The sequence below is a fragment of the Pongo abelii genome, chromosome 7, assembly GCF_028885655.2.
Source record: "Pongo abelii isolate AG06213 chromosome 7, NHGRI_mPonAbe1-v2.0_pri, whole genome shotgun sequence".
Taxonomy (NCBI): domain Eukaryota; kingdom Metazoa; phylum Chordata; class Mammalia; order Primates; family Hominidae; genus Pongo; species Pongo abelii.
The window spans coordinates 138,982,175-139,009,788 of NC_071992.2; the positions used below are offsets into that span (position 1 = coordinate 138,982,175).

General features: G+C 43.4%; 1 long non-coding RNA gene and 1 other non-coding gene across 2 annotated transcripts; one reads left to right on the forward strand and one right to left on the reverse strand.

Annotated features, from left to right (window-relative positions):
- Positions 1 to 3,350: 3,350 nt before the first annotated feature.
- LOC129060810 (uncharacterized) lies at positions 3,351 to 27,104 on the reverse strand. Its single transcript, XR_008527705.2, has 4 exons — positions 26,889 to 27,104; positions 26,381 to 26,489; positions 4,230 to 4,349; positions 3,351 to 3,468 (listed from the first exon to the last, which is right to left on the reverse strand). It is a non-coding gene; the product is annotated as an uncharacterized LOC129060810 (long non-coding RNA).
- LOC112134821 (small nucleolar RNA U13) lies at positions 4,252 to 4,355 on the forward strand. The gene has a single exon (XR_002916171.3). It is a non-coding gene; the product is annotated as a small nucleolar RNA U13 (small nucleolar RNA).
- Positions 27,105 to 27,614: the final 510 nt, after the last annotated feature.

The window sequence follows — 27,614 nt, forward strand, 5'->3', positions numbered from 1 at the left end:
ATCTTGTCTATAAACCCCTTTATGGCTGAGTTCTAGCTCATCACTCTGACCACATCTCTTGTTCCCTTCCTCTTGCTCTTTTCTGAAAATAAGAAGTCCACACTGGCTTTCTCTCTGTTTCTTGAATACAAAAACCTCATTCCAACATCAGGGATCTTGCATTTGCTGAACCTCTGACTGGGATGTTTGTCCTCCAGATACTTGTATGGCTGACTCCGTCACTTCCAACAGACACCTGCTCAAATGTTGCCCATCTGAGAAGATTTCCTGCATACCTGGTTTAAAATAGTCCATTCCCTCTTCCCACCTGGCCACCTGCTATCTCCTTCCTCTGCTTTATTTTACTTAATAGCACCTGTCGCTACCAATCAATATATTTTACAATTTTTTTTTATTTGTTTTCTGTCTCTCCTTCTAGAACATAAATTTCACAAGGGCAGGAACTTTTTCTTACTTACTATTAAAATTCACAGAACTCTTAACACTGCCAGGTACGTGGTAGACTTCAAAAAATTATATTTGTTTTGAATGAATGAATGAATAAATGATGCCTGAGATTTTCACATTTACTGTCTGTGTGAATATGGGCAAATTATTTTAATTTTTGAGTTCAGTTTCCTTGTCTGTAAAATGGAGACAGCAGTCCCTGAATTTTCTACTTTACAGGGTTATTGTGAGGACCAAATCAGACTGCGACTGCAAGTATGCCTTCCAAACAACAAAGAACTATGGAAATATTGCATAGGATTATTGATACATTATCCTGTTTCAGACACCAGGCAAATTTTTGGCCAAACTCTGAGAGAGAAAACTGTCTCTGGTGGACTTTACCTCTTTTTTCTATTACTATTTCCCCAAAATGTGGTATATGCTTTTCTCCTCTTGTTTCTCCTCTTGAAAACAAGAGGCACTTCCTCTTGTTTGCAGAATAGGAAGAGTAATACAAACCTGGGTCATCTCCAAATCTGCCACAGCTGACCTTGAAGAAGTTCCTTAACCTTCTGAGGCTCAGATTCTTTGTCCATTAAATAGTGATTATGAAGAACTGATTTCATAAAGCTATTATGAGGCTGTAATGAGTCACGCATATAAAGAACTTTGAAGATTGAGTGGGATATAGTAATCTTGTAATAAGTGTTAGTTATTGTTATTTACTTAACTATTGACTGCCTGTGCAAATGATACTTCATACATTTTTGTATGCGAATCAGATGAGGGAAGGTATGCCCATTACTTAGAATTGTGCCAGAAGCCTCATAGGTGCTTAATAAATAGTTGCCATTATAAGTAGTAGCGGTGGTGGTGGTGGTGGTGGTGGTGGTGGTAGTAGTTCAGAGCAGTTGTGAATTTCAACAAAATTTTTTTAATGTTCCATGGTCTCTTGATATAATTTTGTTCTTCTCCTTTTCCAGCATTGTAGTGCTAATTAGGAGACTTTTATATAAACCTTTTCCCTAACCATTTCAGCAAGCCACAATTCATTACACCCGAAAGCATCAGTCCAAATGCTAACATAATAAATCCCATGGCTACAGGCCCTACCCAACCCCACCCCTGAAAAAGAGATCAATGATCTGTGGGTGTTGGTTGCAATGTAAAAGTCAAAACCTGACTACAGTTAAGTTTGTAGGGGCCCTGGCACTGCTACCTGCCTAGGAATTGATGATCTACGGTTTTCAAGCTCTCCTATAAATATGAACTGGGTTCTTGGCATAGAGTCTTCACAAAATCACCAGTGCACTACTTCCTAAATACAGCTATCCCTCATTCTCTTTCTCTAAGTATGAAATGGAATCCAAACTTTGGCCAAGCTTTCAAAAGACATCCTTCTCACTAATTCTTCCCAAGGATCTCTGCTTTAATCTAAAAGAATCATAGGCAGCCATGCCAACTTCCTGCATCTATTATCAATTCTGAAAATGCTGTTCCCATTTCCTTCGAGCCACATGCTAAAACATCTTCTCACCCTCACCATAAAATCATTCAATGCTGTAAGAGGATATTATAGACTTCCACTTAGAAGTGGTGGATGGAACATAAACATTATTTCTGCTCCCTCCCAGAAATTCAGATAAATATTACAGCAAAGGAATTTTTTTTTTTTTTGAGATGGAGTCTCACTCTGTTACCCAGGCTGGAGGGCAATGGCCCGATCTCGGCTCACTGCAACCTCCATCTCCTGGGTTCAAGTGATTCTCCCGCCTCAGCTTCTTGAGTAGTGGAGATTACAGGCACCCGCCATCATGCCTAGCTAATTTTTGTATTTTTAGAAGAGACGGGGTTTCCCTATGTTGACCAGGCTGTTCTCGAACTCCTAACTTCAGGTGATGCACCCGCCTTGGCCTCCCAAAGTGCTGGGATTACAGGTGTGAGCCACTGCGCCTGGCTGGAAAATTTTTTTAAAGCATTAAACCTCAATGAAAAAGATAACCAGAAAGAACATAAACAAATAAAATCTGGAGCTCTAGGAAGCAGATGAATCAGTGATAACTCACTTAGCAGACCTGAGGAAGCTGAACCCCAAGCTGACAATAAGAACAAGCCCAATTTTCACTGCAGAATCCCAGGGTACCACTGGACACAGGTGGGAAGTTGAGTCTGTTGACACGATGACTGGCTGGAAGTATGTTTAAGAAGTAGATAGACCCTCCCCAGACCCCTCATCCTGCCCCTTCCCCAACCCAGACAATTGAAGGCTTAATTCCTGGAAAGGATAAAGCATAGTGGGGCATATACGGCATTGTTGAGGGCAGGGACAGTGTACTGAACACAGGAAGATTAAGCAAGAGCTTACACACTGAATATGAGGACCTTAGCTCTCAGAGCATAAGAAGCCAGACTTAACACTCTGCATGCCAGAGACTGAAGCACACCTCTCTAGGAAGTCTATATACTCCAAGAAAAGATATAGCAGCACTAACAACAGAATACCCCTGGAGAAGCAGATTGGCCAAATCACCTCACAAGTAGTGAGTTCAGAGTTAACAAGTTCCACCCCCACACACTGAGTTTCTAATTTGCTTTTAAGTGTCTCATTTCCAAATGTGAGCCTCAGTCAATGACCACCAAAACTCTGAGGAAATTCGTTAACTTGAAAAATACAATTGATTCTCCAAAAACTTAACTACTAATAGCCTACTCTTGACTGGAAGACTTACCAATAACATAAACAATCACTAAACACTTTTTTATCATATATGTATTATATATTGTATTCTTACAATAAAGTAAGCTAGAGAAAAGAAAATCTTATGAAGAAAATCATAAGGAGGAAAAAACATGTATTTTTTATTGAGTGGAAGTGGATCGTCACAAAGGTCCTTACCTTAGTCATCTTCACGTTGAATAGGCTAAGGAAAAGAAGCAAGAGGAAGGGTTGGTCTTGCTGTCTCAGGGGTGGCAGAAGCAGAAGATAATCCACATATTAGCAGACTCAGGCAGTTCAAATTCATGTTGTTCAGGAGTCAACTGTAAAGGCCAAAATATTAGGGGGGAAAAATAGCAACTTATAGAAAACTCTGCAGGAAAATAAAAACTTCAAAAGGAAACTATCATCAACATCCTCAGACAAATAGGAGAAGTTATAGTAATTTATTAAATAAAAACAATATTCTGGCAAAAGGAAAACAATTGTAAAACAGGAGAGTAATTATAAATTCGAATTTGACAGCCAGAATGAAAATTTCAGTCAAATAGTTAGAAGATAAATTTAGGGAAATCTCTTAGAAAGTAGAATGAAAAAAAGATGGAAGATATGATATAAAAGATAAGTAATTAGAAAATCATTCTAGGAGTTCATCAACTGAGTAACTAAAATTTCAGAAAAAGAACTTGAAAAATAGAAGAAAAAAGACACAAGAAATAATCCAAGAAATTTATCAGTACTGAAGGGCATGAGTTTCTAGACTTAAAAGGTACAGTAAGTATTCAGTACAGTAGATAAAAATAAACTCACACTAAGTTCCATCATCTTAAACTTTCAGAACAATAGACATAAAAGAGGGAATTTTAAAACTTTTCAGAAAAAGGTAAAAATGATTGCTCAAAATACCAAAATGACTGTGAATTTCTCAACAGCCCCACTAGAAGCAAAAAGATAATGTAACAATGACTTTAGAATTCTGTAGAAAAAAATTATTTCTAGCCTAGAATTCTACACCTATCAAAGTTAACAATTAAATATTTGGGTGGGATACAAACATTTCAGACATAAGTCTCAAAACAATTACCTGCCGTGAGCCCATACTGGAGATCCTTTTGTAGTTCATAAGCATGATGATCGGGTGGTCATGTCCGAGCATGAGATGTGCCTCCCTCAAACCTTGTTGTGACGTTGGCACATTTCCCATCTGATATGAAAAAGGAAAAAAAAAAAAAAAAAGAAGCTACTAGATAAGTCCAAAATTAGGAGGCAAAGCAAGAAAGAGGAAGATATGGAGTCTGGGAAATGAGAACATCAATCCAAGAAAGAGCAAAGGAAATCCCAGAGATAAAGGCAAAGGGAGATCCAAGTACAGCCATGTACTCAGCCTAGAAATAAACTAGTCCAGGCTGGAGCAGCTCTGTAGGGTACAGGAAAGATGATCGAAAGATGGCTTTGTTAGAATACCGGATGTGAGTGAGTGTATTGAGAGGAAATTTAAACAACCGAGGAGAAAGTTTGGAGTGAATTAGTGATAGAAAACAAAACAAAGGAAGAAAAAACAATGTAACTATTAACTCCAGGAAAACCTAAAGATTGTGCAAGAAAATAAAAGTAAGCACATTTCAGCTGTGAAGAGTATTTATAGGGACAGGAAAATGTACACACTGAATATTAACCTAAGCAAAATTATGAAATAACAGTAGTGGGATAACGGGAGCATGGGGGTCCAGGGGTTCAGGAACCGTGCATGATGGGGCATGGTAAAAGTGGTAAAAGAGGGCTAAAATAGTGAGAGGCTAACAGTTAATGCTTAAAGCATTAGGCAAAAAAGAAGGAGCACTATAAGCATATACCAGTGACATGGAGGCAATACCAGAATAACCAGCTGCAAGAGCTGAATGTGTTGATTCTAGGAAGTAGGAAATGATGGGTCAAGAGAAGAGTCTATTGTTTTTCACTATGCCTTCTAAAATTATTTAACCCTGAAAATCATGTATGTGTATAAAGTTAATCAAAATTAAAACGAAGTTTTAAAATAATCATGCATCAACGATAAATTAAAAGGATGATTTTAATTTGGCTTCTCTTTTTCATGTGCATACATAGACACACAGTGCCATTTGGGCAATACATTTTGCAAAGCATCTAAATGCATGAAAATATTCCAGAAAAGTGTTAATGATGGCCTAGGCCAATCTGTCTTTTGTAAATAATTTCTCAGGCAAGTATACTAATTAGAGCTAAGATAGGCAAATGATACAACAACCCACCAATCAAGAGCATTTGCTGCTCATCTATTGAATACATAGCAATAAATATTCAACATTCTGTGGGGTAAACAACCAAGTGTAAGATATGGTTTCTGGCATTATGGATTTTATGATCCAATTAAAGACATGAAACATAAACTTTTGTAAAGTTAAATGACAGTACAAAATGTATAAATAAGGTTTTATTTAAAAAGTAAAAGATGTTGCAAGATAATACATGACTTTTGCTAAGTCAATGCCACAAACTACGGAAGTGTTATTGTTTAGAACAAAGAAAAGTCAGGATGCAGGGAAGGGATCTCAGAGAAAAGAGATTAGAAATAGGTCTTGAAAAAAATGGGCTGGATTTGAATGAATGGAGGAATGGGGGAATTCCAAATGAGGATCCAGGAAAGGAAGATGTCGTCTTGGCACCGTGAAGAGATTACAGGTTTCAGAGCCTAGGCGTTTGAGTGACAGCCTGCTCACCAGAATGGGACAGCAATTAGCCTTTGGCCTGAGGAAAGCAACTTGTTCAGAATAAAGTATTTTTATTACCCACAGTGAGGCCAAGAATCCAGTCAGATGTCCTGTTGGGATGTGTGTCCATCATTTTATGAGCTCAAAAAAACCCAGGAATGGCTTCGAATTCATGTTACAGGTCCGAGTTCCCTGGAAACAGCAATTACCTCTTAGCAAAATCATTAATTAGGACATTGCCTTAATTCCACTGTGAATAATAAAAATATGTGCACAGACTTCTGTACTTTGATGAAAGCATCAGGGTGTGATTTATGGGGGAAGATGCTCTCCGGGGAGTATAAATATGTAAGCCTTACACACTTATAAAGTTCAAGCACATTACCTCTTCAATGGCTTTCAAAACTAAAGTGACCTCAGTTCAGTCAAATAAATAGGACAGACATGTAAATTAGCAAAAGAAGTGCTCTGACATTTATGCAAGGCTTAGATCCCACGATGAACAATATCTAGATCAGTGGGAAGTCGGAAGTATTCTATATGTAGCTATTGCCAGACAAATCTAAACACTTGGTAGGCACTCAAAAAAAATCTTGCTGATTTTAAGTAATTAAAGGGGATCTGGTGGGCAGATACAAAAAGACAGAAGTCGCAACATGAGGCAAGGCTGCGACGGGGAGTCTTTCTAGCCAGTTCCAGAAGAGCAGGTGGTTATATCCACCAGTGCCCAGAAGAGGGCAGCAAAGAGCTGCTCAAATGGAACCTTCCTGGGAAGGACACCCACTTGGCACCAGCCAGGGTAAACTGTGCTCTCCCCGGCACAGAGAACAGAATCAGCCCAGAACTGATTGGTGAAGAAGTCTGGGGAGAAAAAAAGCAGGGGTGGGAAACACGGACTAAAGGTGTTCAAGACAGATGAAGAACCAGACCAAGAAGAAACATGGAGAAGCTAGAGAATGGAAAAGAAAGACAGCAGCCAGGGGTCAAAGGAACAAGGCACAGGAGTGCAGCAGCACTGACCTTGCCACTCTCCTGCTCAAAAGAGTTCAATGGCTCCCTACTGTCCATCGCACAAACTTCATAGCCTGACATTCAGGGTCCCACTCTAATCTAACCCTAACCCACCTTAAGAATCTTGGGATTTGCTAGGTTTTTAATCATACACTCAAGGTTCCAAGCAAACCAAAGTCTTTCTTGTGACTTTCTTCCTCTGTATCTTTGTTCTTCCTGTCCCTTCACTCACTGCTGTAAACAATGAGTGGCCGCCACATACTAGTAATGGGAGGAAGGGATACAGGATCAACCAGAAGAAGTGCCCACCTTCAAAGCTGCCAGGAAGAGACAGTGCCATGTACTACCATGAGGGAAGCAAGAGTGGATGGAGTGGAGAGAGAAGTGGCTAAGTCAGGCTGTCCGAAAAGGCTTCTTGGAGGAGGTGACCATCCCCCTGAAATCACCTTGCCTTTCCTCTCCACTCATCTAAACCTTCAGCGCCTGCTGAAGGACCATCTGTTGTTTTCATCTGTCTGCCTGCCTTTTCCCACTCCTGGTAAAATATTCCATCTCCTCCTTTAGGAAACTGCTCCCTACTCCATCTGCCATGTAGGCCAATCTGGTAATGTGGTTGATCATATTACCCCATCCTCTGATCCACAGTTGTTGGTTCAAGGAAGATCCTTCAAGACAGACTAATCAGATGTCTTCCCTGGAGTTTTCCTCTCCATTTTGGAATCGAAGGAATAGCTAGCATTCTCTTTCCCCTGGATTGGAAGCTGACAAGATAGATTCCAGAGTTGCTGATGTCATGTCCCTTGCCTCATGGAGGATTCTGAGAGAATAAACTGGAAAGAGATGGAGAGAATTGACACTATACAAATGCCAGAATTCAGTTGCCCTGAATTAGGGAAAGGCCTCTGCTCCACTGTGAGCAGCAAAAGCCCAATTCCAGAGCTTAGCCAAAGAAGTTTGTTTTTCTTGGGTAGCAGGTGTTTAAAAGGCCAGTGGACAAGCTCTGCTGCTCTGGCTCCATGATGACATCAAAGACCATTTTCCTCCGCCATCCCCAGCACATGACTCTCCTCATGCTCCAAGATGATTGCTACATCTCTGGGGTTATATCCACATTCCACACTGGAAGGGCAGAAAGCTTGTGCCCATTGAGTGTATCCCTTTTCATCAGAAAAATGATATATTCCCAGAAAACCCAACCTGTATCCTTCTGCTTACATCTCAATGTTCAGAAGTGTCACATGGCCACCCCTCACTGCAAGGAAGTCCGAAGAGCTGAGTATTTTTAACTGGCATACTGAGACAACAGAGGAAATACACATTGTGTAAGTAACTGGTGGTATCTGCTACAAGTCCTAAATGTCTTTGTTTGCCTGCATAAACCCATAAGTTCTCCTTTTTTGCTTAAGCTAGTTGGAGATGGGTGTTTGTAACTTTCAATCAAAAAGCCATGGCTAAGACACCTGCCAAATGCCACCACCACCATAGAGCCTCCCTGATCTCACTACATCAGAATAATCTTGATGTCTTCAACTTCCAACAGGTCCTTTTCCCACCAGCAACCTGAGGAAGGGAAATCACAGGGACAGGGAGATCGCACCTAGGCAGCCAAACCCCACCCCAGCAGCGAAAGCAGGCAGAAGAACCCTGCCAGCAGGATTGCTGGAATCTAGCTCTCTTCTCTCTCTCGCTTCACCTGCGAAGGGCCATGAAAGAGCGCTGTTTCAAAGCCATCAGCATCATGAACCCAGCCACTGCTATTGACCCCATACGCTGAACCCAGCAATAAGTACTATCCAGGGCTTGTTGCTGGCAAGAAAGGGGGAGACAGCAACAGCCCTGATTTGCCACTAAAACACTTAAACATAATAGGATACATCTACAGGATGAAGCACTAGAAAGGAATAAAAAGAGAATGAGGAAGCTCTGGATGCATTAATGTGAAACACTTCTAAAACTGTTACTAAGAAGAAAAAAGCTAATTGCAAAATGGTGCCCATATATATATGAGATATATAGATAGGATATACACATACACATATAAAATAATCATTTGTGATGAAAGAAAGAAAAATAATATCTGCACCAATATTTGTACCTGCAGAAAATATCTCTAGAAGGATATACAATGCAAGAGACTGGTACTTTTGGCTGCCTACAGGGTGAAGAACAGGAAGGCTACAAAATAGGAGGGCAATATTTCTCTGTACGCTCTTTAAACCTTTTGAATTTTGGACCCTAGGAGTGAACCACCTATTTGAAAAAGAATGAAAATATGTTTCTGTAAGTAAACACATTACAGTTTGTGCTGGTATGTCTGGTATGTTTTGTTTAGTTAAGGCAAAACAATAGGAAGGATGAAATTGGCAAACTGGGCTGGGAGGAGAAAAGGAAAACAGAAAAATTAGCATCCATTTAACAATAAAATAGAAATAGCGTTTTGGGTGAAGGGATGATTTTCTCATATCTTGCTTCAAGCATTTACAGACATCAGCTCATTCATCCTGTCTTTTCTACAAGCTGCGGAAAAATTGATTCAATTCCTTCCAGCTTAGAGCTGAGGAAAGGCCTAAAGAGCTGAGTCTCCAACACCGCCCCATTTCCCCAACCTGGCCAGGCCACCCCATCCTTGCTCAGTCTGTTTCCTGTGTCTGGAATCGCTCCCCTTTCTACTCTCTCCATTCCAAGGAGCTGCTCCAACACCTACACAGCTTCTCCATTGAAAATAGCTGTTCCAATAAACCAGGCATTGGCCTTTTCTGAAAAGAGTCAGGTGGTAAATAGTTTAGGCTTTTTTTTCATGGCTGTTCTGTCTCTGTCATAACCAGCCAACTCTGCTGTTGTAGCATGAAAGCAGTGATAGATAATACATAAACAAATGGCTGTATTCCAATAAAACTTTATTTACAAAAACAAGCAGGCTGTAATCCAGAACACTGACAACACCAAATGCTGGCAGGGATGTGGAGCAACAGGAACTCTCATTCACGGCTGGTAGAAATGCAACATGGTACAGCCACTATGGAAGACAGCTTGGCGGTTTCTTACAACACTAAACATACTCTTGCCATATGATCCAGCAATTGCTCTCTTTGGTATTTACCCAAAACTGTTGAAAACTTATGTACACACAAAAACCTGCACATGGATGTTTAGAGCAGCTTTATTCATAATTGCCAACACTTGGAAGCAACCAAGATGCCCTTCAGTAGGTGAATGAATAAATAAACTGTGGTCTATACAGACAATGGAATAGTATTTAGCACTAAAAAGAAATGAGCTATCAAACCATGAAAAGACATGGAGTAAACATAAATGCTATTACAAAATAAAGAAGCCAGTGTGAAAAGACTACATACAGTATGATTCCAGCTACGTGACACTCAAGAAAAGGCAAAACTATGGAGACAGTAAAAAGATCAGTGGTTGCCAGGGGTTGGTGGGGAGAAAGGGATGAAGAGGCAGAGCACAGAGGATTTTTAGGGCAGTGAAACCACTCTGATGAAACCACAATGGTGGATACACATCAGTATACATTTGTCCAAACTCATAGAATGTATACCATGAATGATCCAGAATGTAAACTATAGACTCCATGAGTGATAATGATGTGCCAATCATCAGCTGTAACAAACGTGCCCCTCTGGTGGGGGAAGTTGATAATAGGGGAGGCTGTGCATGTGTGAGGGCAAGGAATAAATGGGAAATCTCTTATTTATTTATGTTCCTCTGGCTCCCAAAAGGGGGAGCAGCTGTTCCCTTTGTCCACTCAAGGGGCCTCCGCACCCTGCAGGCATTCTCTGGGGTCCCGGGACCTAGGAGACTCTCCCCAGAGTACCAGTCCTCCCAGTCTCCCTGGCAAAATCAGTGCTGCCCAAACCTCCCACTCAGTGTTGCTGTGAACCTAAAACTCCTCTAAAAATAAAGTCTGTTAAAAAATATATATATATATAGGTGGTGGCCATATTTGGCCTGTGGGCCATTGTTTGCTGACCCTTCCTTTGGACTCCAGGGCAATTTGCCATCAGTGACCATCATTCTCTGTATTACTTTATAGTAGATGGATTTGTTGCCATTTCTTGCCCTCAGATGCAGACACTTTGAAGATAAAACCTGTCTCTTCTTATCCCATCCACTAGCCTGAATGTTGGTTGGATTAAATTGGCCTAAAGTGATGTAACCCAGCTGCCAAAGACAGAACACGGCTCACAGCTTTCTCTTTCCTGGGGCATGTCTGTCGCATCCAAGACCAGCCCTTTCACCACTTGCCCGCCATAGGCCATGAAAAACAATGTCCCTGCCTGCCCTATTACCCTGGGCACCCTGTTTCCAGAAGCTTCCAGATGAGCACAGTCGGAGTGCCTTCTCTAAGTGTTTGGTAGAGGGTGTGGATTAAATAACTTTTAAAGCAAAATTCAAAAACAACAGCATTCAAAAGCACCAAATTCCAAAGCAGCATTGCTCAACCTGGCTGCCACATCTCCTTTTCTCACACATGGCCCCACTGGTTTGCAGTTTAATCGAATATTTATGTTGCTGTTAGTTTTTTGGTCCACCTACAACATTCTAATGTAGCAAACTAGCATTTATTGAGCAGCTACTACCTGCCAGTTGCTCTGAACATTTTAAAGAGATGTCCAAGGGAGGAGAAGGGGATGTTTACTTTCCATTGTATAACTTACAGTGTGCTTTGAATTTTTTACTATGTACATTATTGTACCATGTACATAATTTCAGCTTATAGAGTAAGTGACTGGAGGATTTGACATGTCATTTCTGAAAATGTATATTTTCACATGTGAGGTCTTTCTGAAGGTGATTGCAGATTCCTAACAAAATCTAGAGAAAAATAAATAATTTTTGTTTTGTACTTGCAAATTGCCAAACTGCATTAAATAATCTTACTAAGATTCCTTTCTGTACTCATGTCATGGTACTTCCAAAGTCAAGGACCTCTGTGTTCTGAGACTTGGAAATTCAAAAAAGATGCAGCTTTTCCTCAGCCCTTTGTCCACCCGCCTCCACCCCGGAACAGGCTGCCTTCAGCCCTGCCATGATCACCGCGGCCCGGCAGGACTGTTGTTCCTCTGGCTCCCAGGACGGGGAGCAGCTGTTCCCCTTGTCCGCTCAAGGGGCCTCCGTACCCTGCAGGCATTCTCTTGGGTCCCTGAACCTAGGAGACTCTCCCCAAAGTACCAGTCCTCCCAGTCTCCCTGGCAAAATCAATGCTGCCCAAACTTCCCCGTGCTGCTGAAAATGCAGAGACGTGAAATCCCACTGGAGACTGTGCTGGAAGCTAGCCCAGCCTCCACCATGACTACGACCAGCCCTCAATCCCTGAAACTTTGAGGAAAATAAGAGACGTGCATGTTGACACACCAAAACAATAAGCGAAGCTGCCCCCACCCCTGAGGGCCACTGGGCTTTCTCCCCTGATGATATGTGTCCCGTCTAAATCTCATGTTGAGATGTAATCCCCAGTGTTGGAGGTGGGAGCTGGTGGAAGGTGAATGGATCACGGCGGGTGGATCCCTCAAGGCTTGGTGCTGTCCTTGCACCAAGGACAATAATGAGTGAGTTCTCAATAAGATCTGGTTGTCTGAGGGTGTGGCACTCCCCTCAACATACACTGTCTCTTGCTGCCGCTCATGCTATCTGAGACGCCTGCTCCTCCTTTGCCTTCCACCATGATTGAAAGCTTCCCGAGGCCTCCCAGAAGCCAAGCAGATGCAGGCACCATGCTTCCTAAACAGCCTGCAGAACCGCGAGCGAATTAAACCTCTTTCCTTTATAAGTTACCCAGTCTTGTATGGGCACGGTGGCTCATGACTGTAGTCCTAGCACTTTGGGAGGCCGAGGCACGTGGATCACTTGAGGTCAGGAGTTTGAGACCAGCCTGACCATCAAGGCAAAACCCAGTCTCTACTAAAAATACAAAAATTAGCTTGGCGCGGTGGTGCACACCTGTAATTCCAGCTACTCGGGAGGCTGAGGCGTGAGGATCATTTGAACCTGGGAGGCAGAGGTTGCAGTGAGCCAAGATCACGCAACTGAACTCCAGCCTAGGTGACAGAGCAAGACTATGTCTCAGAAAAAAAAAAAAACAAACAAGCAAACAAAAAAAAACCCCAGTCTCAGTTATTTCTTTATAGTGGCGCAAGAACAGCCTAACACACCTGATTCAGTCACGTTCTGCCAGAGCTCCCTCTGCACCTTCTAGAGCCTGTGTTTGACCCTCAAAAAGTGACCAGTGTGACTGAGGAACTGCCTTTTTAAACTTTTACTTTAATTAATGTAAATGTAAATTTTTAAATAGACAATTCAGTTATTGAAAAAACTTTATGTTTAGAACAATGCGGAGAGATGGCTCTATTGTTTCAATTGTAAATTTTATGAAATTGAAATACAGATCAAATATTTTCTGTGAAAATTTAGAGTTCAGATTGAGATGTGCCATAAGTGTAAAATACATACCAGATTTTGAACACTCAATATCAAAAAATGCAAAGTATCTCATTCATAATTATTTATATTGATTACATGCAGAAATGATGTTTTAGATATCTTAGGTTAAACAGAATATATTATTAAACTCAATTTCACCGGTGTCTTTTTTCTTTGTTTAATGTGGCTACTAGAAAATGTTTAATTAATGTATAGTTTACATTACATTTCTATTGGATGGCACTGTTCTAGGCCATTTCCCAGTTGTCCTTTGCATTGGGAAATGGGCCAGAAATTTTGCTGCTCCTGGCAGGCTGCCCTCCTAGAATGAACAAGATGGTATCCTCAACAGAAACTGCCCAGCTTTCTGAGGCTCGGGAGATGAAAGGAGAGAGAAAGGAGGTGCATTGGCAGGAAGAGCTGGGCCTGACTTCCTTGGAAAAGCCAGCCCTGGTGCCAGTGCCCCACCCATCCCGGGATCCCTGTGGGCCCACAATGGGCCCTCTCTTGGTAATCCAGGGATGATAAACACATGGTGCAGGCTCTCCAGGGACACATGGCTCACAGAGGGCTACATGCAGAGGCAGGATGTGAAGAAGCATCTATTATAATTCACCCGAGAAGGCCAGGAGTTCTCCAAAGTTGAGGTGGCACTGAACAAGGTTGGCAGGGATTCAGACCTCTCTCCAGCTGGCCTCTGTAGTGGCTCTGCAGAGTCTAGTGGTGACTGAATCTGCTGCTAAGCCAGATGCATAAACTTGGGCATCAGAACCCCTCTCTGAGCCTTGGTTTCCACCCATAAAATGAGAGGGTTTACAGCCTCTACTTTAAAATGCAGTAACTCAACACAACTGCCTTTTTCTCTGCATAGCATTGGCAGAGTCCTGGGGCTCCAATCAGGCCCAAGGCCAGGCCTTTATTTTTCTCCTAGAGAGCTCACTCAGGAGTTCATTTCCATGCCCCATGCCCAAGGCCAGGTCTCCTTGAAACGCAGCCAAAAGCCCATTAAATGTACACAGAAGGGAGGGCCACTGGGATGAGATGGCCTGCTCTGCTCAGCATGACCAGCGCCGGGTGTGTAGCTTTCTGTGACCCATCTCCTCCGGCTGCATTTTCCCCACCTCTGGGGAGCACCTCCGTTCCAGAACGCTCCGAGTTGGAAACACACAGGATGAATTTGGGCACATGTCCTCAGTCACAAATGCCAACAGAATTGGAATATCCAGCAAAGTGCTTTCCAGCCTCCTGGTGCCCAGAGACCTGGGAAGCCAGAGATTGGAGATTCCAGGGGAGGAGGTAGAAAGAGCTGTGCAGTGGAAACCCAGAAACCCAGCTCCAACCCTGACTCAGCCAACCGCTAACTCAGTGCTGTGGACAAAAGAATAATATCGACGTGCTCATGTGCATGTGCATGTGTGTGTGTGTGCGCGCGTGTGCGTATGCATGTGTGCGTGTGCGTGCGTGCATGTGCACATACGTGTGTGTGCATGTGCGTGTTTGTGTGTGTGCGTGCATGTGTGTGTCCCCATGTGCCAGGCCCAGAGACGAAATATCACTGTGAGTAAAGAAAGAAGCCCTTGTCCTTCTGAGGCTTCCACTCAATTATAAGACAAGATGCACAAAAGGAGTGTAGGTAAAGTGTAATGGCAAAAAGTAGATGACAGCTTTACCTCCAACTACAGGGACTGGGACTGATTTCCTAGCAAGGAGGCATTTGGGAGAACAAACAAGTGCAAAGTGCCCAGGAGGAGAGGCCAAGGAGGTTTAAAGATGTCCTCTCAGAACACCAAGTTTAGTTGACATCTACCTCCTCTCAGCAACTTTCTATAGCAGTGAGTTGACTCCTCCCTATTCTCTGAGACATAAAGCTCGTTCCAAACGGTTCAAGGCTTGACTGTTCATACTTATTGTTATTGCATTTATATTACCATCAAGAGCATTTGTGATGGTCTGCTACCAGGGTGCTTAGTGCCTGTCTTGTCTCTCTAATAGCACAGTCAGGGAATATGTCCAGTGCTTTCTCTTATTCCCTGCCAGCCTGCCATACAGTCTCTGGGTTGGAAGGAACCCTGGAAATCATGCTATCCAGTTCCCCATCTTCTCTTTCCCGGAGGCCTCTGCAAGACTGATAAGCATACCGTCTGCCTCTTTATTCTGTGTTTGTGCAAAACAGTGTGTTAAAACAGGTTCTGTTTTAGTATCAGCCGAGGCTCCAAGACACCAAGAGTGACTGCACCTCATTTCTAAGGAAAGGTGAAAGACCACAAAGACTTACACAGGAGGTAGTCAGAAACAGGTTTTAGGACCCCAATCTATCCACCACCCGAGCTTTAAAGAATTTGGAGGCCGGGCGCGGTGGCTCACGCCTGTAATCCCAGCACTTTGGGAGGCCGAGGCGGGTAGATCACGAGGTCAGGAGATCGAGACCATCCTGGCTAACACAGTGAAACCCTGTCTCTACTAAAAAAAAAATACAAAAATATTAGCCGGGCGTGGTGGCGGGCGTCTGTCGTCCCAGCTACTCGGGAGGCTGAGGCAGAAGAATGGCGCAAACCCGGGAGGCGGAGCTTGCAGTGAGCCGAGATCGCACCGCTGCACTCCAGACCCGGTGACAGAGCAAGACTCTGTCTCAAAAAAAAAAAAAAAAAAAAGAATTTGGAGCTGGGCTGGGATTAGACAAGAATTTGGGGAGAGAGCTGCCAATCCTTACACTCCCCACCCTCCTGGGGAGAAGCTGTTTCTTCCCACCTCAAGCCTAGGTGAAGGGGCTTCCATGAGACCTCCTGGAAGGCTCGCAGCATGTTCCCTGGATCATGGGAGACTCCATAGATTGATGTCTGGCTCACCCTGAGAAATCTAAAGGGTGAGAGATGGCGGCAGGCCAGTTGCACTGAAGGTGGAGTGAGACGAGGTGATTGTGTTGAGGGAGACTTGCTTTTCCCGAGTTTGTCAGGGCAAAGCATGTGTGAGTTTCCCATGCAGCAGAACTGGCCTGGGAGGTGTGGCATCAGATGCTAGGGGGTGAGGGAGAAGCAGTGGAGGAACAGTCAGAAGAGATGCATGCTCCCAGTCAAGCAAAGGCAGATAAGAGGCGGTTGCTGCAAATTACCCATGAAGGAACCCATGAGGTGAGTCATCTGTCAACCCCAGATGGCTGGAACACCACCAGCGGAGTGAGTCTCTTCCAACCCGCTTCCCTCCTCTCCTCCCCTCTTGCCCTGGCCAATCCTGGAGAAGCCAACGGGTGGGGGGAGTATGGAGGGAAAATGGAAGCACCAGGTGAAGCAAATAGAGGCGCACAGCCCCACAACCCCTTCTCACTGCAGGCGCCAGCCTAATGCAGCAAAGCTGGGAGAGGGAGGAAATTTTCATTTGCAATGTCGATGGGAGGATTTGGGTCCTTATCCTGGAATGGGCATATTAATTACCAATGGAGACTGGGTTTTTGTGGAAGAAGTAACTGGATCATGTTTTCTTAGATAAGAGCGACAAAAGACGTCGTAGAACTCGCCCCACTTTTATCAAGGAGCAGAATAAATACTGCAGAACAAGCTTGACAAGACAGTGGGAGACCAAAAATACGATTCGTTTCTGTTGCATCCTACAAGTCCCTGCTTGTTCAATATGATGGTGTAATATATACACAATTTCCAAAATTGGGATCATATACTACATGGTATTCAAATCTTTTTTTTTCTCAAAGAATAATATATCATGAAGTTTTTCCCTTGGAAGAAAATATTCATCTACAAGTCGAACATACCACCATCTGGACATGCTGTAATTTATTTGCCCAATATCGTATTCAATGTTTGCTCTTGCAAATCACACTAAAATCAAATATCCTATGCATAACTCTTTGTTTGATTTGACATATTTGATTCCTTCCTAAGGATAAATTCCAAGAAGTGGAATTGCTAGACTAACGGGTAGAAACCCTTTTAAGGCTTTTTATCTCTATCATCAAAGAGGCGCAAGATCTCGAAACACGTTTTCACTAAGTAGGACTGAGTTGTCCAGAAAAGGCCTGAAGAGGCTGGATACATCCTGCAGTCTGTGTAGCCCCACTCAGGTACACAGGGAAGTACGACGGTGACTATCGAGGTTATTCCACAGCTATGTAAGGGGAGCGAGAATCACACCTGAATAAGCCCACACTGTTTTTGCTACTATAAGACACACATACAGAATTCAAGTGATACTCACAAGAATAACACTTGTGTCGACGCATCTTTTCCTGACTTGCTCAAGGGGTTAATTTCTGGGGGAGGCAGTATGGAGAGTATGGTCAAGAGCACGAATCCTGGAGTCAGACAGCTTGGCCTTAGCTCCACCGTGGACTAAACACGTTACTGAAGCAAGTTACTTCTCTCTGTCCTGAGCTTCCTCATTCATAAACCTTCCAAATTCAATTAATTCCTGAAAATGCTTAACCAAGTGCCTGGAATTCAGTACATGCTCAATAAGTGGTGTCATTAGTTGTCATTTTCTGGTCTTATCAGAAGAACTGAAGCCAGATCAGCTAAATCTGTGGTTCTCAGTTGGGAGTGATTTTGCCACACGGGGTATATTTGGCAATGTCTGGAGACATTTTTGATTGTCACAGCATAGGAGGGAGGAGGTGCCACTGGTATCTAGTGGGTGGAGGCCGGGGACACTTCTTAACTTCCATGCACCAGACAGACCCCCACAGCAGAATGTCAGTAGTGCTGAGTTTGAGAGTCCCTGAGCTAAACCATCCCTGGTGCTCACCTGAGTTCCAGCTCTCACATGCACATGAGCACTGCATTTCTCTTTTGTGCAATGACATTTCTGTGTGGCATTTCCCTCCCACTATCTCTGAGGTCACCTGGTATACCAAACAGGCAGGACTGGCCACATCCCCTGTCTAGCACTCACAGTGTGAGAGAATAAAGAGGAATCTAGTTACCAGGGGCATTCGCAGGCTTCTGCTACAATGATGCTGTATATCAATTACAAATCTCTGAGGCACACAAAATAAGCATTTATTTGTTGCTCATAGCTTTGAGAGGTGGTTTGGACAGTTTGGCTTCAGGTGATGGGTCAAGTTCAGATCTGCCCCATCTTCATGTTCAGAATGCATCTCATTCTGGAACCCAGGCTGAAAAAGACCCCAAGACTGTAGGTTCTTCCCATGGCAAAAGTCCCAGAAGGGCAAGAAGAAACAGAAGTGCCTCCTGAGGCTCAGAACTGGCACAGTCCCTTCAGCCAGAACTGGCACAGTCCCTTCAGCCATGTTCCATTAGCCACAACCAATTTGTGGCCTCTGTTACCTACAGGATAACATGCACATGCCTTAGGCTGTACTCAATCCTTTATTAAAATCAAGTAGACTGTAAATACATACACTTTTTTTTCTTTTTGTCTTTAGTAGAACATAAAAAGCAGAACAAAAAAGCCTCATTGTTCATCTCTGTCAAGTTCTGGCCAGTGATCAATAAGCAGAGATGTTTTATGGAACATGCTGAATGGCATTGTCTCAGGGACAGGACAGGTCTTCTTCCATTTCTCCTTCCTGCTGCCTGGGATCCAGATGTAGTGGCAGGAATTTTAGCAGCCATTTTGGACCTTGAGGATGGAAAGTACACATGGCGGAGCAGAAAGCGTAAGGTTCTTGGATCTCTGATAATGCATGGAGCTGCCTTAGCAGCCCTGTACTTACTACCCATCTCCAAAATATTTTATGTGAGACAACAGACTCTTGTATGTTTAAGGCTTTGGAGCCGAACCTCTCACTTATAAACAAACTTGATTTTAAAATACCTCAAGGATTTCCTGAGTTCACTGGCTGAACACGCCTTCATTTCAGCGTGTTATACATTCACTTCCCTATCAGCAATGCTGATATTCCCTACCCAGCCTAAAAGGACTGAATAAAAAACCTCTCACATCCAGGTCAGTCTTTGCATTATGGCTGCCAGTCTCTTTCTTCTGAAAACTTGGTGGGTGGGGGAGGGAGAGATAAAGTTTTACCACCAAAGAAGTCACTAACGAAGTCCAGGAAATTTTTATACATTCAGTTACCAATCACCAGTAACAGGTGAATTCTATCATTTTTCTTCTGCGCAATATTAATATTTTACATTTTGAAACTGAAGTCCTTGAGCACAGCTGTTATCCTCCACTGCCTCTGGAAACTCCTCTCTGGTTCACACGGAAGGCTACCCTTTACCTCCCACTCCCTCCCCAAACCTTAGCGCTCACAGCCATCCTTTGTCCATTTCTGTCTATTTGATATATGCCAGTTCCTCTGGCTGCTGTCCAACTGCAGGGCTTCTGAGCTTAGCGTGAAAAGCCCCCAAATGATCCTGCCCCTCCCCCTCTACCAGAGCCCATGCATCAAGTCCTTTAATCACTTACTCTAATTCCCCTTATCTACACCTGCCTCACACTAATCCAGTATCTCCGTGGAACAATGAGGCTTCCAAATAGAGGTAACTTCTTCCACTGCCCGTTCTCTGCATGGCCAGTGAACTGACAGAGTCATAAAACAGGGCAGAGATTGCAGAGTGCCTCCAGGGCAGTGGTTTCCAGAGTGTTTTTATTTTAAACCTGGAACTCTTTGTTCACATGAAATCTTAGGTAAAGCCAAATATGCAAAGCGGTTAAAGGCAGAGCCCTCCAAATGGAAGGGAGATGGTGGGAGCAAGTTTGGAGGGGACCCAGCCCCACTGCCGTCCCTCAGCACTTTTGAAGGGAACCCGCAGAAACCCAAGTCTCTGAGTGGATGAATGCTCTTCCTTCTTCCGTCTGCTGTAAACGCTCCTCCCCCAGGGGTTTGCTCTGATCATTTCCTCATTCCAATCAAGTCTCTAGACAATGTCACCTTCCCTGGCCACTTATCTAAAGTAGTCCCCACTCCACATCACTCTCTATTCTTGCAGGCTACATTAGTCTGTGTCAGCTCGAGAATGGAAAAAGAAATGTAAACTTTGCTGGGTGCGGTGGCTCACACCTGTAATCTCAGCACTTTGGCAGGCGGAGGTGGGTGGATCACCTGACCTCAGGAGTTCGAGACCAGCCTGGTCAACATGGTGAAACTCCGTCTCTATTAAAAACACAAAAAATTAGCCGGGCATGGTGGCAGGTGCCTGTAGTCCCAGCTACTTGGGAGGCTGAGGCAGGAGTATCTCTTGAACCCAGGAAGCTGAGGCTTCAGTGAACCGAGATCATGACACTGCACTCCAGCCTGGGCAGCAGAGTGAAACCCCATCTCAAAAAAAAAAAAAAAAAAAAAGTAAACTTTTATTAGAGGAAACACATATGAGAAAATGAAGGGAGTGAACTGGGACTGGTTGGGAGAGCTGTCAAACTGCAGCGAAGATCTGCCCCTAAGTGGAGGAGAGAGGGAAGGAAAGGAGGGCGGGAGAGATGAAGGATTTTAGACTAGAATACACTTCTACAAAAATTCCAGCAAGGCCTTCAGAGAGTACGCAAGCCAAAGTTTCCCATCAGGAAATCCCAAGTCTGCCTCAGTGTCCCTGCCACACTGGGACATTGAGGGGAACCAGTTCCAGTGCAAACACAGTGGTGCATTCCCAAATGCAGCTGCCGAGGTTCTCAGTCGCTTTCACGCTCTGCAGCATGAGATCCCAGAGGTTCGTTCTCGCGGCCACCACAATTTTCCTTCATAGTGCTTTCACTATCTGACATTATATTTAGTATTTATTTGTTTATTATTGTCCCCAAGCTAAAATGTAAACTCCATGCCAACAGGGATATGCCTGGCTTGTTCCCTACAGTATCCTCAGCTCCTAGAACAATATCTGGCAAATAAAAAGCAAATATCTGTTGGATGAATGGGCAGGTAGAGGGATGTTTTATGGGCTGCAAAGGAGTTATAAGATGAAGAAAATAGTGTAAAGATCTCATAGTTATATTGTTAATCAAAAAGGAAAACGACAGCATCTTTTCACCTTGGGAAACATCTTGGAGAAAGAACAGACTGCTGTTGAGAGGGCTTCAGGAACGCTGCTGCCCGGGGGAAGAGACAGGATTCACAAAAGTGAGGGCAATTCAGCCAAGAGCTTGAGTATATCAGGTAGTTGGTTGGTCAGGGTTGCAATTCATCCAGGCTGAGAGACTAACATTTACTTTCCTGAAGCTAAAGGGAAGCCAGTGGCCATGAAAAACTGCAAATACAATCTAATCTCCTCCTCTTTAGAAAACAGACAGAGACAGAGAGAGACTGGCCTTCTTTTGCATGTGATCATTAGTGATCTAGGTATGATGCTATCCCCATAATATCCTTCACCCCGCCCCGCACAAACCCTCCACCCTGAGAGCACTGTTCTTCCAAACTCTGAGATGTAGATCATTTGAAGACCTGATTCCACTACCTAAATTTCAGAGTCAGAAGATCTGAGAAGACTCAGACTTATGTTAACAAGTGTGTAGAAATGTGAAAGAGGAATGTCTTCTCTGTGAGTCAATATTGGAAGCTCAAGTTATTTTTTCCCCTTTATTAAGAACAAAAAAAGAAGCCAGGCACAGTGACTCATGCCTGTAATCCCAGCATTTGGGGAGGCCGAGGTGGGAGAATGGCTTGAAGCTAGGAATTTGAGACCAGCCTGAGCAACATAGTGAGACCCACCCCCCATCTCCAAAAAAAAAATTTTTTTTAATTAGCTGAGTGTGGTGGTGCACACCTGTAGTCCCAGCTACTCTGGAGGCTGAGGTGGGAGGACTGCTTGAGCCAGGAGGTGAAGGCTGCAGTGAGCCATGTTAGCACCACTGCACTCTACCCTAGATGACAGAGCAAGACCCTGTCTCAAAAAAAAAAAAGAACAAAAGAGCCCAAATGCCATATAAGAATGTCTGCTCTTAGTTTACAGAGCTTTCCAAAATACAAACGCTTCTTTGGTATGAAAAATTCAACAAATTTGTGCAACAAACCATAAAATTAAATGTATATACTTGAAGGACTGGGACTGCCAAATAGATTCTTCAAAATGGGTTTGCCTTTTTGATTTGCTGTACCATTTTTAGCCAAAGCTGGTGCAGTGCTCTAAATATCCCAATAAAATTGGAATCTCATAGACCTCCAAAAGGCTAATGGTGACCTCCAACTTTTAATAAAAGAACTGAGGACCAAGGGAAGACCAAGGGGTTTGATGGATTCAAGATCATAGAAGCAGCATTAATTGTCTGCCCACTGACCCAGGGGAGGAGGTCAGAAAAGGGGCTGCAAGGATCACACCAAGAAAGGAGACAGGCCCAGCATGGATGAGGGGTACTGTAAGCACCTCATCATCCCTTCCCTTCTCTAACCAATGCACCACACTTTTATCTGACATACACGCTGGGCTTGGTAGTAAGCTTTCACATAAAGAAAAGTCTGAGTAAACAATTTGGGTAGCACTAGTCGATTCCACTGAGATGATGTAACACTTGTATCAGATTCTTCATTCCCATAAATCCTGGGGTGTTAGTCATGTAACATTCCCTGACATATTTTCCACTCCCCAACACTCAGGGGCTATCTCCAAAATGGGACAGATGTTATCTGGCACTCACCCTTTACTGGAGCTCTCAGTGGAAAAATTATGCAAAAAAAAAGCATTTCCGTGAACATTTACTGACTTCTGACTCTATGCTAGACCAGAGATTATAAGATCATCTATCCCCACAAATAACTTACAGAATAATAGAAGAGAAAGTGCACAGGCAATGTGAACATTGCTGAATGCTAAATCATTTAGAATGTGTTTTCCTGCAAGTAAGAGAATACCACCCCCTCTCCCTGCCCACACCCACACACAAAATGTGACTTAGGCATCAGGGATTATTACTATATCTCACATATCCAAAAATCTGGGGGAGAATGTTCCCAGGTTGGTTCGGCAGTTCAGGAGTGGCAGGGATCCACTTCACCACCTCTATGAGTCTCTTGGCTTTCCCCTCATAGCTTCAAGGTGGCTGCTGTAGCTCCAACCATCACATCCTCACAAAACTACATCTAATGGCAGACATGAAAAAGATCACTCCTTTGTAGTCATGGAGGAAACTTCCCCAAGAATTCCTTGGCAGATTTCCCATCTTCTCTCTTTGAGAATTAAATCACATCCCCAGACTTTAGCTAGAAGGCAGGTTGGGAAAGAGAATATCAGGTGTTTTCAGCTTCGGTTGAGAGAGGCAAATTCTGCCAGCAAGTAAGCAGGCGGAGGAATGGTTGTAGGTGAGTAATCAACATGGTCTGCCGTATATGTCAGGGACAATGACGGAGAGGCATAAAGCAGGCCATGAGAGCGTGGAGGAGGGGCACCTGTCTCATCAAGAGGAGGCTTCCTGAAGCTGGGGCACCTGTCTCATCAAGAGGAGGCTTCCTGAAGCTGGTGACACCTGAGATGAATATTAAAGAACAAATAGGATTTAGTGAGATAAAGATCATGATAGAAAGGATGGAGCGGGCCAAGGTCCCAGGTAAGGGGCCAACATGAGCCAAAGCATAGGACTGTAAAAGAACACGATGTGGGCACCAACTTCGTGTCACTACAGCATCTAATGACAGGAAACGAATATTGTGAAGTGTCAGAGGCCTGATCACAAAGGCCTCCAGGGCTGTCTGCAGGAGCTTAAACTTGCAACATAAGCCAAAGCTTGCAAACTTGGAGGCTGGAGGCCAAATCCAACCTTCAGACATGTTCTGATTGGCAGGCACTTGGGGTCTGCATTCTAAGTATGAATGACTGGAGGCAGGGCATACTCCAGGGCTGAACACTGGGTCTCCCCCTTTCTATTATCTTACACCTGGACTGCTTCCCTCAGTTATGCCATCAGCCTGCTCCCTCAAGGCTTTTGAGTTCACACTCCTGAATAGGCTCCGGAGAGCCATTGAAAGGTCTTACACAGAGCAATGGCACTACCTGTTCTGTATCTCATATCATTCCTTCTGGCAGCATCGAGTTGGAGTTATGAGATTGGAAATAGGAAGACTGAGTAGAGGTATCTTTTTCAGGACTGTTGGTTGCAAGTATCAGAAACCTTACTCAAATCTGCTTAAATTATTTAAAAAGATATGTTAGTTCCATAACTTTAGAGTCCAGGATAAGTTTAAGCCTCAAATATGGCTAGATCCAGCGGTAACATGATGACAATATGTCTCTCCATCCTGCTTTCCCATGTTTTGACTTTATTCTCAGCCAGGCTCTCTGCTAATGGAGAACATGGTCCCTGGCAGCCCCAGACTACTGTGATCCTGAAAGTCAACTGTTGCCAAGAAAGAAGAATGTCTTTCCTGATAATTCTGACAAAAGTCCCAGGTTAAATGAGATGGCATGTGGAAGAATAAATAAATTAATACATAAATAAACAAAAGTCTCATGGAAGACTTTGATTGGCCTAGCTAGGTCATGTGACCATTCATAAGCTAAAACACAATGCTCATAAAAGGAGAATGTATGGAACAGGACAAACAATCACCAGAGGATGGAACTCCAAGGATGTGAAAGGCTGAACAAAGGGAGAGAAATCTACGAAGAAAGGGTGGTCAGAGAATTAGGAATAGAATCAGAATCAAATGATATCCCAGACACAAGGAAAGAAATATTTAACACAAGTGGGCAACTCTTTCAAATTCAACTAAAGTATATTTCTTAACTTTTTTATAAAAAACTGATGTATTGGATTGGTAAAATGTTAGAATTACTTTTGGTGGAGTTGTGGGGATTTGGGGCAGGTTGAGGAGTTGGCAATGGATTGAGGCATGCATAGAAAAAGTAGAAACAAAATTGTAGATGACCTAAGAAATTTGGTTGAAAGAAACAGAAATAGAGAGGTTATAGAGAAAGAAACAGGATCAAGGTAAGATATTTTTGGCTGTAAAGTGTTTGAATTAGCAGGTGGGAAGGAAGCCTGAAAATAAAGAAAAGGGAGTTACTTTTTAATTTTTTTTATTATTTATTTAATTTTTTAGAGACAGGGTCTTGCTCTGTCACCCAGGCTGGAGTGCAGTGATGCAGTCAAAGCTCACTACAGCCCCAATCTCCCAGGCTCAAGCGATCCTCCACCTCAGCCTCTAGAGTAGCTGGGACCACAGGTGTGCACTACCACACCCAGCTAATTTTTTTTTTTTTTTTAAGAGATGAGGTCTCACTATGTTGCCCAAGCTAGTCTCAAATTCCTGGGCTCAAGTGATCTTCTGCCTCAGCCTCCCAAAGTGCTGGGACTACAGGCGTGAGCCACCACACTTGGTCAACTATTTAAAAAGAAAGGTTGAATTACAAATAAATATAACTACTAGAAGCATCAAGTCAAGATATATGGCAGCTGAAAATTTCTGAGGATTGTCTAAATTCCCGTTTATGATGTCTTTCACCTTTATGGTGATGGAAGAAATAGGAAGCCCTGCTAGCATCTGCTAGAGCTGTTCATTCATTCATTCATTGATTCACTCAACAAATGATTATGAAGCCACCACCTGGCCAGGAACCAGTCCAGGTGTTAGTGATCCAGCAGTGAACGGAATTGACAAAAACCTGCTTCCATGGGTAATAAATGCCCCCTGACACCCGATTCCTGGCTCTCTCACCTTCCTAAAGACCTGATCTATGCACTTGGCTTCCAGCTCTTTCTGGGCCCCACAGGCAGATGTACCCAGGATACCAGGTGCCATCTCTGGCAGCTGAAAGTTTGGTTCTCTGGATTGTTCCAAACTTCATTGCTTTTGCAAGCTACTTACTCATCACCCGACAAAGGGTGAATAGTGAATACAGTCACATCTTTCTACACTCATCGTCTTTTTTCCCTTTCTTTTAGAACCTAGAGGAGGATAGAAAATAACAAAATTTTCCCCACCTGAAGCTGCCAGTAGAATTCCCAAAATAAGATTAACTTCTCTAGATGACTCACCTAAAAATCTCTCCACACTTCTCTTGTGCTGCTGAGAAAACAACCAAAACTAGCTATTATTCTGGAATGTAGGTGAAGATCAAAAGTGGACACCAAACTTGCCAGAAGCAGAGAGCAGAAAGACTTGAAAATAGAGATTCTGGACTCAGACTACCCGGGTTCCAATCCTGGTGTCCACACTTACCAGCTTTCGACACCGAAAAGGAGACACAGATGGAAATCCACCCTGCCCAAGAGGCAGCTTCCCACTGGAAAATGGTAATAAGAGTAATAATAGCAGGTGCATCAAATAGCTGTGAAAATGAGATGCAGTCATTCATTAAAGTGCTCAGCAAGGGGACCACATGGGAGGAGGGCTGAGGTGAAGGTGCATTGCCACGTGAAAGTTGGGGGCTACAGCCAGAATGCAAAAGGATAAATCCAGTGTTCACTAAATAATACTGATAAATTGTCTTACCTAATACACTCTTCTTCTGATCCACTCAGCCTGAACATAGAGAGGCAGGAAGGTAAGATTTCCCTGTCCACTTCAGAAACTGAGGTTAGTACAATTAGTTCTTCATTCTTCATGTCTGAGGCCAATTGGCTTCAAGAAAATCTATCTTTCTCTTAAAAACAACTCAGTGTAACCATTAGGTCAAAATTACAGCTAAAGATTGAGTTTCTGCAAAATGTCAAATAAAATGTCTTACCATTTGTGACAAACAGCTGTTGCCTTCTTCTCCACGATGGAATCAAAGGATCTTATTACCTTAAAGGAAAATGACTAAAGCAGAATTATTTTCCTTTTAATCTTTTTTCCTCTCCATGGAAATTTACATAAGAAGGAGCTATAATCCATTCCTTTCTGTGTGTCAGAAAATCTCCACTCTTGTGGTCTCCATGGCAACCTGAGGCAGAGGCTGTTTCACCCGCAGAGTGCATTGGACTTTTATCTGGTGAGTGCAATCAATGTAGACAAGCACATTGGATGACTCAAACTTGGGGTTATTTCTAATTTTGAATTCCGTGTGTGTTTTGGCTCTCTGTGTTGGTCAATGGTGCCAGATGAATTCAAGGCTGCCTGTTACTTTATGTTGTGGTGAAATGGCCTGATAAGCCCCCTGGCGTTTTGAATGCTGGCTCTCACTCTACACCGATGATGATGCATTTTCCAGGTTTCTAAGGGGGTGATGCAACTGACTCACTTTCTGGGTCAGTGGGGACTTGCCCCTCAAGCTGTTCTGGCAGCAGTGGGCCACTCTTTCTCAGCTTATCTTTTTGTGATGTCCTGAAACACACTCACCTGTGGCCACTGAATAGAGTTAAGCCCATGGTGGGTGAACTATTGTGAAGCTGAATTAGCACACCCAAATGGGATTTAAACCCGTGATCTGCCCTCGTGAGCGGGAACTGGTGGAGTGACCGTGTCCGACGCT